The sequence below is a fragment of the Stegodyphus dumicola genome, chromosome 9 (genome assembly GCF_044657685.1).
Source record: "Stegodyphus dumicola isolate Sdum_Otavi_A_Nest chromosome 9, ASM4465768v1".
Taxonomy (NCBI): Eukaryota; Metazoa; Arthropoda; class Arachnida; order Araneae; family Eresidae; genus Stegodyphus; species Stegodyphus dumicola.
The window spans coordinates 70808145-70820712 of NC_140776.1; the positions used below are offsets into that span (position 1 = coordinate 70808145).

Consider the following 12568-nt stretch of genomic DNA (forward strand, 5'->3'; position numbering starts at 1 on the left):
TGACATCAATGCGTAATTATAATGTTATAATAATATAATTAGAACCATAGCCTTCAGGCAATTTATCAGGATATCTAGATTATCTATAAATGAAAAATAAATCTTTAATTTATCAACATATATGTAAAATGTAACCTATGCTATACATTTTAAAAGTTTTAAAAAGACTTCATACTAAATGGTCGTTCATAAAAATACAGAAGAAAACAATAATGTTGCTAAAGTAATGCAATTTTCTCGCATGTTTCTATGAAATTAGAAGGTCTTGATTAACATATTTAAATATTAATGTAATTATTAATTAACGTAATAACATACATTAGATCGGCTGTTATTTATTTTCTTTGTTCGAATTACCCATTACATATTACCGTTTTATGCTGTTTAAAAACGATAAGAGGAAAAAAACTTAGAAAAGTAATTATTTTTAATACTTAAATATAACGGCAATCACTTGGCCATGGCTAGTGTAGATAAATAGATAGATACAAACAACAATTATAAGAAAGATATGTGTTTGTCCAAGTATTTTACCATTGAACAAAAAAATTTAAAAAAATCACAAAATATTAGTCTAAAAATATTCTTCTCCCTAATAAATACATCTGAGATCGGCCTTTTGGCATGGTGGCATCATTGCCATAGCCATGTGCTCGCTTTCGAATCTCACAGTAAGCATTTTTTTCCTTTTTACATGCTTGTAAATGCATGGTGTTTTTGTTTCCGTTTTTTCCCGTTGTCCGTTTTTTCCCTGCCAAATTTTGCATTTCTTTCTTTCTTTCTTTTTTTTTTTTTTAATCATTAATTGACGTTTTACGTTTAACTGCCTTCAAAGAAATCTATAGTTTGCTTGCTATGTCATCTGGCTGCGTTCAGTTGAATAACATATAACGTAGGCAAATGCAAAAATAAAACAGAAGTTAAAACAGTAAGATAATGATTTTAGTATAAAATGAATTGGTAAACCTTCTCTCTGCAGAACTTAATCGAAATCCGACAGTGGGGAAAAATCTCATGGAATTAACGCTATTCTTGAAACAATTATACAAACATTCTTATGTAAATTATTCGGTGATACAATATAGACAGGGTCAAATTTTAACCCAATAAAGCACTATGCCTTAAATCAGTGACTTCAAGTCAGTGGAGGTTTCATAATAATATTGATGTCTAGGACATTTTATGCGAAAACTATGTCAATACTCAATAACACTCAACGTGTCCCTTAAAATTGTTCTTGAAAAAGCTTGGATCGATATGTATGTGATGAATATCGAAAACTAGTGGTCAGTAGCGTAAGTAGGTGGATGTGGAGAGTACAGTCCGCACCGGGTATCAGCTCTCAGATAGGGACAAAAAAATTTCACTTTCTATGGAACAGGTTGACAGGTCCGATTTAGAGAGGAGGGCAAACAGGGAAAATGCCCAGGGCGGCAGGGAGTATATATCATTTTTGTGCTGTTGGAATCATAAAAAACGATGACGGGGAAGCCACTGCGTTTGTGCATGCAATTTGTTCCATGCACACGACGCGTTTTATCCATAAATTAGCTAGTGGACGAAAATTATTCTTACACAGGATTTAAATCATCGAAATTGATACCAGTGATTTTAATTTGAAGTATTTTGTCCAGGGCGGCAGATTTTTAACATAATTTTTCATCCATCACGCTATTCATACGACTTGAATGTGTTATGAAGGTTTTTGTGCTCTTATTATTTTATTTTATGGTAAATAGAGAATTTATGTTTGTAAAATGAAATAATTCTTTATTTGTTATTTTCTTACTAGTCACTAGACACTATTATAGAGAAAGTATTGTGATCGTACAAAAATTGAGATTTTTTTTTAGTATGGAGAATTTCCATTTTGGGGGTTTCCTGAGCTCAAAAGATTCTTTTTATCAAAGTCTATCTTTATGTATGAATAACGTATCTAAAAAAAGGAGAGGGGCAGTTCTGTATCTCCAATTCAACTGGGCTGATTAATGAAATTAACGTTGCGTTTTTCATGTCTTGAAAGCGTGACTTCGTATATATATTATATTTATACATAACTGTGTTCTAATGTAGGTATGTTGACATAAAATCGGACTTCATCTGAAATGACATACAGTTTTTTTTCTCTGTTTCGATTTCTTGCTTCAAATTGTGCCAAAGTGTGAAGTTTCGTAAAAATTGCAGAGGTATGTTAATTAAATTTGGAATATTAATACCGCTTTTTTATTAAACGTACTTGATTCCTTCCTTCAGAATACAAAATTTAGCTTCAATCCAAATAAAATACGCTCATTTTTTATAAGTTTTTTTTTAAATTTGTATTTTTAAATAATTTTTATAAATTTTTCAGAAAACATTTTTAATTATAACCTATAAAAATTCTTGCCATCGTCTTAAAGCAGATGTATTTATAGGCTTTCTTACGTGCAAAAAATATTTTTTTCCCCAAAATTTTAAAAGACGCCCGTGAAATTATATTATTGGAGCGTTTTGAAATTTGGCATATTTATTATAATAAACGACAAGAAGGCCAAATGTGGTTTATGCACTTGGTTTTAATCTTCAATGAATTACAACAGTTATTTTGACCCTTTAAATTCCCAAAAAGAATATTCATCAAACGTTTGAAGACCTTTTTAGGAAGTATTGCAATTGCGAAAAATTTCGGGTATCATATTTCGACGAAAATATCCATTTTGACCGCTATCGAATGCTATTTAACGATGTTTTAGCGTGACATCTGTACGTAACTATAGAATAAAGGACTCGTTTCCCCCAAAAAATACATATAACTGGTCTGAACATATTTTTTTCATGGCGTCTGTACGTACGTACGTATGTATGTATGTATGTATCTCGCATAACTCAACGAGTAGCCTTAGAAAGTTAAAATTGTACATAGGACTGCCATAACATGTAAATGTGCACCTCGTATTTTGGTTGCAATCGGCCACAGCAAACATATATAAACATTTGTATATATATATATACAAATATAAATATATAAACATGTATATATATAAAAACAAAGTCAGAAGTAACTGAAGAGCAGGAGGAGGAATTTTGATGTTCTAAAAGGCAGAAACGACGATCCACAATGAATAGGAAATTTGGCAGTCAAAGTATATTTAATTCAAATTTTATTGCAGTAAACATGATGTGGCCGCAATCCAGTTGGCACATTAATTGTGCCTATTCCAAGAGATTTTATATTTTAGATAAATTTTCAATAAGAAAGAAAGCAGCAGACAGACAGACAGCAGTGCACCTAGGCCAAAGCGTGGAAAGCAAGTGCATAATGTTCAGGATGAAATCTCAAGTCAGACTAAGTTACTTTTGGTTTTCAAAGCATTTTGATTGGATAGTTATCATTGCTGTAAAATTACTATTGTCTGGTTGAGTTTTAGCTCCTTTTACACCATCAGAATTACGTAAGAGTCATATGACATGGATTTTTTCACGAAATGACGCACTGCAAAGAGGGGTTACTATTTTTAGAATAGAGAAGGGAAATTTACGTTGCTAATTTAATCTTTTATATATTCTTTATTTTTCTCAAGGAAGTTATATATATATATATATATACAGTGGTGGCCAAAATTGTGGTTGGAAATTTTTATGTTTTTGAACTTTGTATGCTTATAGAAAATGTTAAGTTTCTTGAACTGGTGTTTCTGTCAGTTCAAGAACAATCAGGAGAAGATTAACAGATGTTGGACTGAGAGGTAGAATTCCACGAAAAAAGTCTTATCTTAATTTTCAGCAACGAAAAAAAGACTGCAGTGGGCAAAGGAACACATTAATTGGACAGATGATCAGTGGTCACAAGTTATATGGGGTGACGAAGCTAAGATATCGTTGTTCGGTAGTGATGGGCGAAAATATGTAAGATGTAGAATAGGAGAAGAACTAAATCCTGGCTGCATTCAAGCAACTGTGAAGAACCCAGTTAGTGTTATGATTTGGTCATGCATGTCAGCAGATGGTATTGGTCGCCTTCATGTCATCGATGGGACACTGAATGCCAGAAAATACAATGACACTATTCTAGAACCAAAATTTCTACCTTCCATCAGAGATCTTTTTCCCAACAATGCTTCGTTTATTTTTCAGCAGAATTCTGCTCCTTGCCACACGGCCAATATATCAAAAGAGTGGTTTCGTGCAAAGAGCATTAAATTGTTGTCATGGCCAGGAAACAGGCCTGACTCAATCCTATCGAAAATTTGTGGCACCGTTTGAAAACTCTTGTCCGAATGAGACGCCCATCAAATAAAAGGGAACTGATTGAAGCTATAATTGTTTCCTGGCATCATGTAATAACGAAAGAAGAGCTTAAAACTCTTGTCAGCTCAATGAAACGTCGATGTGAAGCTGTAATCAAAAATAAAGGGTACCAAGTACTGATAACTCACTGCAATCATCACTATCTAATGCATATCGATAACTATTATAGCTTAACTTTTTTTGTATTGCAAATAATTGAATTTTGTGTTTTGTATTGAATTCAGTAATAAATTCTCTTTAAAATGATATATACAAGATTGCATTTTGTGAAACGTAACGTTTTCTATAAGCATACAAAGTTCAAAAACATAAAAATTTCCAAAAGTGTCCACAATTTTGGCCATCACTGTATTCGGCTGAGTGAGCTTAGTTTGTTTATGCTTGTAAACAGTGCATTTTTTGCTTTAAAAATGATTCAATTATGTTGTTCTTATCTTCCGGTTAAGGTTCTTATCTTCCGGTTAAGGTTCTTATCTTCCGGTTATGCCTTTAGTTAACCTACATGTTATAGTTGTAGAATTGTCAACAATTTAAAAGTTGTTTAAGTGCGGCTGAGCCTAATTTTTTTGCCATAGCAGCCATACTTGTTTACATTTGAAACTTAGCAGAATAGTGGATTTCTGTCCAATATACAGAAACTAAGCTTCACAACAACAAAGTAACATCTTTTATCATTGCGAATTAAATTATGCTTAATCCAATCTGGAATTATCATTTAAGTTATAAAATTATCCCATATATTAACTCAGCATAGCTTCCATAACAAATTGAGTCAGTTTCTACGCCTTCCGTGTCTTTTTGCTGAGTGAGACAAATTAAACTTTCAGTTTGTACGCCGAAAAATCTGTCTTCTTGCGCACTGACCGAATTGCTTGTTTTTGCGTTGAAACTGTAATTTTAATTGTAAAAATAGTTTTATTAATTTTTTAACTGTATTTGGTGTTTTATGTTTTTCTATATCTTTATACTTTTAATGAAGACATTTTGTGTTTTTATTACTTTTGCCTTGCCGCGAAGTGAGAACTGAATTAAATGAATGAGAAATACACCTGTAATGAAATTCGAGAAAAATACTGTTGCCAGTCTGTTTCGGACAGAACAGAATGTTTACGAGTAGCTCGTGCGCATTAGGCAAGCAGCGCTGATTCGTCTGTGAAAAACTGTTTCTTTTTTGTTTGTTTAATTTCTTTTATACATCGTTTTCGATTTATTATAGTATTTGAATAGAATATGTGGCAACGATTAGATAATTCTTCTGACGTTATGATGTTTTTGTATTTTGAGTTATAAAATGAATGGGAGGTAACGCTTTTAAATGAACCTAGCGCCAGATTAACACTATGGTAAATAAAAACAGTGAATTTTTAAAAAACACATTTATTCTACTGTGGTTTATGAGCTATCGAAGCAGTAAATTTAATTCAATTTAATAAGTTTAAATGAAATGCAGGAAAAAATGCGTATAATTTAATATTCCGTACAAGGAAGTCATGTGGTGTACATATCAGATTTTTTCTTTTGTGTTTCATAAGAGTAAATGTTTACCTAAATCATTTTATCTTTGCTATTTTTCTTAACTTCATTTTATATGCAACAAAATTTATTTTGCTGATTTGAAAATTGTGCATCATATACACATTCAAGACTTCGGAATGCGTCAAACAATACATCAAAAATATAAATAAAACATACTGTCTTCTGCTACAAAAATGCCTGAAAGTGGCAAAATTTAAAAGAATTTAAAATTTGTATCTTCTTTTCTGTAGCAAAGGCAACAAATAAGGGTTTTGAAGATCTTTCATATCCAAAGAGATTTCCTGGCCTTTATTGCATGATGAATTTCTTAAACTTTTAACGTCTTTCGTAAACGTTGTTAACGTTTGAAAAGACTCTTAACTATAATCAAAAGCCCTTTTTCTTCAAAGCAAAAATGTTTTTCATGTAAATATAGGATTTAGAATGAACACATTTTTGAAAGGCAAACTGTGATTTGTTAAGACTTGAATTCTATTCATTACACTAGGCTTCGATGAGTTTCTGTTTTCTCAGTTTAGAAATCGTGCATATACTAGGTTGGTTGATTATTTAAATGTAGCAAAGTCCATGGAGTCTATCTACCTAAGGAAAGAACGCCTTCATGGAGGACCTTTCTAAGAAAAAGTGGCTTATATTAGTGTTGCACGTGGGGAAACCTACGCTGCCAACTCATTCGCCTGGGTTGATTTTCGGGACAAATTATCAGCAGTCTTGAACCGATATCAGCCAGCGTTTAAATTAAAAGCTGAGCCACCACTTAAATTAACAGTTTAACAGTTTATTAGATTTGTAAAGTATCTTATATTATTTCATCAGTTATTATAAAAATTTAGGTCTTTAATATAACTTTTTCTTTACGTGTTCTTCACCAGAAAATAAATTAATTTTGTATGTAGTTAAGCTGAGGTTTTGAATGTTTAATTGAGAGAGTTTCTGGCAATTGCTTTTGCTGCTAATATTTTTAGTCAGCTCTGTTTAAAACTATATTCCGGAAACTATAGACGGAATATATATATATTTACTATATTTTGGTTTTTGCTAGTCAATGCTTTTAATACGCGCCGGTAAAATATACGAGCAGCTTATTCTATTTAATGTGTAGTCTTAGACTACGTTATCGACATTCGAATTTCATTGTCTATTTTATTAATTTAAAACATCCATAAAACTGTGAAAATTTCGGCTGTAGTACAAGTTGGGCTTTTATATTCAAATTTAGAGTAAAATAAAAAAAGGTTATTTAAACCTTCTTCTGTATTTTCTCAGTTGTTCGAAACGTCGCGATATCTGTATAGTAGGGTCTGCATGATTTTATTTCTAGTCTTCAGTTAAAATAGCAACCATAACAGACTCTTTATATTCTCAGGCACAAACAGCGCAAGTTATGTAACGCGTTAGATTTTAACTCGTTCGTGTTGGTGCGGGCCAAAAACTGTTCCTCTCAAACATTTAAAGGGTACATATATACGAATTTTTGTTGGAATGTTTGAAGTGTTTGATCAGTATAATATAAAGTAAAAAAATATGCAAGAAAAGAAAAACGGATAGCTCTTTTCCGCTCGCACAGAGTGAAAAGGAAATCGAAATAAGTTGCCATAAAGTGAGAAGTTCGCCAAGTGAACTGTTCTTGCTAGAAAGTAGAAAAGTGCCCCAAGGTAAATTTCTGAATTGCTGATTACATTCCCCACCAAGGTTTGCAAAATTTATTTTTTTAAGCACAATTAGAGTTTAGATTTGAAACATGAAAAGACAAATTGGTATGTCATTTCAGAAGATGTTTGATTCTGCGCCAAAATACGTATGTTAGAACAACTCAGTATAAATCTAATATACACGCTAAATCATGCTTTCGAGACACGAAAAACACAAGCTATATTTCATTAATCGACCCAGTAGAACATGAGATACAGAAATGTCCCATTTTGTTTTTAGCACTAGAGGGAATATTAGTCCGGAATGGGATATTAATCTCTAAACGGCACTTTACATTAACCCACTAGAAACAACATGTGAGTTTCCAAATTGTTGCCAACAAATCGCCCTGCAAAATATTTAAAGAAATTAAATAATGAATAATCTGCATGAATGTATGCATATTTCTCGCATTATGAAAAAACAATGGTATCTAGAGCCATCAAATTTTGAATAACGTAGTCCAGCGCGCAAGATTGTCTATCGGAAATTCTAAAGATAGGCTGTTTTTAAATATTTTGTGATTTTGCTGTTGAATCGAATTTTATGAGGATTAACGTGAAATTGAATAAACAAAGTAAACAAACGAACTATTAATAATAAAAAACAATAAAAAAGTTTTTTAAGTCTTAGTGAGAAAACTGAACGTTTGTATGATGAACTAAGAAAAGACAATAAAAACAGAAAAATGTATGCTTTAAAATATTTGTAATTTTTCTGTTGAACTGAATATATGGCGTAAGTGCGAAGAAAATGATGCTTAATGATAGAGGTGAAAAGATAAAAAAAAAGGGCTAATAGGAGTGAGTGTAACAACAGATTGGTAGACTTCGATCTCAGGGAGAGTGTAAGAAACCTTACGTTTCGGATGAAAGTTAAAATCTGAAAACTTTCAGATTTTGATATAGAATAGTTACGTCTCTAGAATAAAATACAAGTTTGCAAGAAATATATGGCTCTTCTGAGAAGCTCTGATTTCAACAAAATCATTATAGATTATTTTTTTGAAGGGGGGGATTGAGTGTTCCTATTTTAAATATAATAAATTATAGTTTTCTTCAAGTTGAGGTTCTGTAGTCGGTTGAATGTGCTTACCACAATGACACGGCGGTTAATAACGTTAAATCATGTAACATTCGCTGGGTAGCAGTAACACATGCTTGGATGCGGTGGTCTTTCCAGAATAGTTTTCGACTTTTGTTTGACTATTTAGGTCAAATAGATTTACTTTGTTTTACATAGCAGTTTTTTTTATTAGTGTTCTCTTTTTAGCCAGGAGTAGTTTTTCTTATTGACTAAAATGAATGATTTTATATATAATATATATTTTATTTCTGCAGAAATATAATTGAAAATTGTTTTAGATCCAGCTTTAAACTTTTCATCCGTTCTGCGGATTTTAAATATCGGTTTTTATTCGGAATGGATTTATCCGATCGCTTAGGACCGACTGACCTACGTTCAACTGCTGTTCAAATGGAATCCTTCTCCAACTTCAATCCTCAAGGTTCTCACTTGAGTATTTGCTACTACCACCAAGATCTGCACCAGCGGCGACTCCAGGCGGGCTCACGCCCGGCTACTTCGCTGCGACCTTCCACTACGACTTAAGCCTCCGACTAAGCGCGGCTCTACCATAGCGGCCTGGTGTGGGCTCGACGCTGGAGTGCCATCCATTTTCAGAGCTGGTTGCTCCGGTTTACATGTTACACACTCCATAGCGTATTCTAACTTCCATGGGCATCGTCAAATAAGCTCAAATTTAGATGTCTTCTAACAAGAATCATGATACTAATTCAGAAGTCAAACATGATCAGATCATGAGAAGAAAAAGAATCATGATGTTTTAAAATGACGCCTCTCGGTCCATCCATTTGACCCTTCGCAAGTGTACAGCTAGAACAGGAAAATGAATTGCATGAAATTTTATATTTAAATTCCACATTAATGGTACGGATGAACAACTTTTAATCAAAATCAGTCAAATGGTAAATACATCTTTGCTGACGTATTTCTGCGTTTTTAATTAATTTTCAATATTATCTGTAGTCTTCAAAAATATTAGAGCATTAATTATTTATTACAGCTTATACTTGAAACAGTTTTTGACAGCACTCCAAAAAACAAAAATTTAACTATTCCATTACATTTATCAAACCGAGTTGCTAATTAATTATTTTTCTGCGTTTTATTGGCAGTTTTCCAATATTTAAAAAATAATACATGTATTAAATTTTACACAGTTCTGCTTACGTCCTACATCTTAGTTGAAAGTCTATGAAATAATTTTCATCATGTAGAATAAAATAATACGCCTGTGTACATGAAGAAAAATTGAAGAATTAAGTTAAAAAAAAGAAACAGAAATAGTTTATCACTAAAATTATATTTTATGGAAAATATTGATTTTTGAACGGTTTATAGATAAAAATGCTTCTTCTAAAATTTTATTTATTTAACACAGAATTAAAGACTACCCTAAATGCCGTCCTGATTGAATGCTTACAAAAGAAAAACTTGCTTTTGATAATCGGAATACGATAGCATTTTCCCATAACTTGGAAGAAGATTGTGACGGCGATTCAAATTTTTAAAGATTTAAAAACTAATTAAAAAGGATGGTTATTTATAATTAATAGGTTACCAAAGTGATGATTTGGTTAATGTACAGGTTGAATATTTACAGGCTGGAATTTTTCATATTTCAAATATACAACCAGGATGCAAGTATAATATGTGAAGGTTCGTGATTATATTTTTTTCATTCTGTTTTATTTTATTTCATAACATCTCTTTTTGCCTTTGTTTTCTTTATTTTCTCTTATCTTTACATTTGCTTTAGTGTTGCTGCCGCTGCAGCGATTTTTGACCATAAATTGAATTTATGTTCACTCAGTGGGCCCGAATGCTTCCATATTCTAATACAACCATGAAGCGACATCATCTAAGTGAAACACAGCAAAGAATAAAATAAAGAACAGAAGTTTTGGAAGTCCAGTCGCTTTCCGGACGATAGTTAAAATCTGATTGGTTCTGTATTAGCCAGGCAAATGATGAGAAAATTCTGAGAGCCTGGATTCTGAGAATTCTGAGAGCATATTTAAATAAAAAGCAAACCTTGTACTGCTTCTGGTGTTCTAAGACTTTTAGCACAAATGCAAGTTTGAGTAATACATCTGTATTTATTGCTCATTTTCAAGCTTAAATTAGTCCTTTAGTTTCCAGCAATGAAACCTAAGAACAACATGAAGCTTGTTTTGAAAAATGGAAAAGTTTAATAACTAGTCTAATTGTCAGTAGAACAATTGATCAAGGTCAACCAAATAACATCATATGTCATCTTCTAAACGTGAACATAGCTCCCATAGCTTTTACTTTTAATGTCTAAGCTACTTTTCAAACACAAAGGATTGCGAAAACCATTTGAAAAATACTAGCGTATAGATACTTTAAACTTAAATTTAAACACCAAGAACTATTTTTATTAGACAAGAATCAGTATTATTCCTGTTTAAAAAGAGAGAAATATTTGTCAGTTTCTATTTTATCAAAGCTGGTAGAGTTCGGAATCTCATAAAGTTGTATATCCATAAATTATGATTTGCTTATGAATTCCAACAATTTATAAATCTGTAGCAACTTTGTTTGACAGTGAAAGCTCAAGAGAACAGATATGATTATTGAAATTGAGTGTAGTTTATATAAAGCACATTTGCTTTATAAGCTATATTCAGTTTTTAATATAATCGATATAGATTTGTTGCAACACAAGAACGAACATGAAAATAATTATTGGACAACTGAGCTGAGAAGAATAATATCAACAAAATTATTACCCCATAGATTAGGGCTAGCAGATGAAAATCACGATGAAAGTTAAAATTTAAATAAAAAAGGAAATATTTTTACATGCTATAAATACTTAAATTAATATGGCAAGTAACTGAGGATAAGGAAATGTTAATTATTTGCCACGTAATACTTCCAGTAAGATTATCATCACCAAACATTTAACTGCATATACCATAGAAGAAATTAAATATTCAAATTATTAAAATCTTATATTCAACTGAATACTTCATATTTCACTTACTTATGAGCACACTCTTTTGTAAGTAGGTAATGCCAAATGTGATATATAAAAAATTTCTAGGTCCCATGCCGGTTAAAACACATACAGCATTATACTTGGAACAACAATTACTTTCATTTAAAAAATAGGCACAGACGTTAAATTTTGTTGAAGGTAAATATATTAAAATAAAAAGAACTTATAAAAAAAAGTACTCAGGATTACAGGCTCACATCAAATACTACAGTTTGAGTGCGACCTGCATCCCTTGTGCTACTCACTCTTTACATTTAGTTGGCTTTGCTGCTGATATCTGAATAGTCGCCCTTTAGAATTTTATGTTTAAACAAAAGTCTCTACTTTTTTTTTTTCTTTCATTTTTTTTTTCCAATTTGTTTTGGCAGCTGAAAACGCTAACAGCAAAATCTTTTCCTGGTATTAGACGGTCAGCAGTAGGAGATAACATACTGATACACTGGCACTACGTTACAACCATATATAAGAAATCTTATCAGAAATCTTCGTTTCAAATTCAGAGTGAAAATAAAAGCAGTGAGCTGATATATTTATTTATGATAACGAGAGTTATGAAACAATACACATGGTAGTAATTTGGAAAATTTTACGGAAAACGAGCTACCACCAGAAATTCACTACAACCAATCCCTACTCAAATGATACGATCAATATAATGACTGAAAAGTTTCCTTACGCGATTTCCTCGTGAACCTCTCCAGAATAATAATAATCATGCTAATGTAAATAAATTGTATTTCGAAACATATTTCCAAATCATCAATGACAGTTTACTACTGATCTAAACATTGTTATTTTTATACTGAAAGACTTTTTTTCTAACGTTTTTACCACTTATACTGAATTCCCAATTTATAAGCTTTAATCATCGTAAAAAGAATTACATTCAAGTTCAACACATTTATCACCTTAAAGTCAATATTTTAATGGCTAAACACAACTTCA

At 31.7% G+C, this 12568-nt stretch overlaps 1 protein-coding gene across 4 annotated transcripts in view; it reads right to left on the bottom strand.

The window, feature by feature from the left end:
- LOC118198105 (alpha-tocopherol transfer protein-like) overlaps window positions 1-12129 on the bottom strand; it is a 37943-nt gene extending 25814 nt beyond the window's left edge. The window contains exon 1 of one of the 4 annotated variants that reach the window (XM_035369705.2): window positions 11869-12129. The gene's annotated coding sequence lies outside the window, so the exon portion shown is untranslated. The other 3 variants (XM_035369708.2, XM_035369709.2, XM_035369706.2) reach the window with 3 other exon arrangements.
- Window positions 12130-12568: the final 439 nt, after the last annotated feature.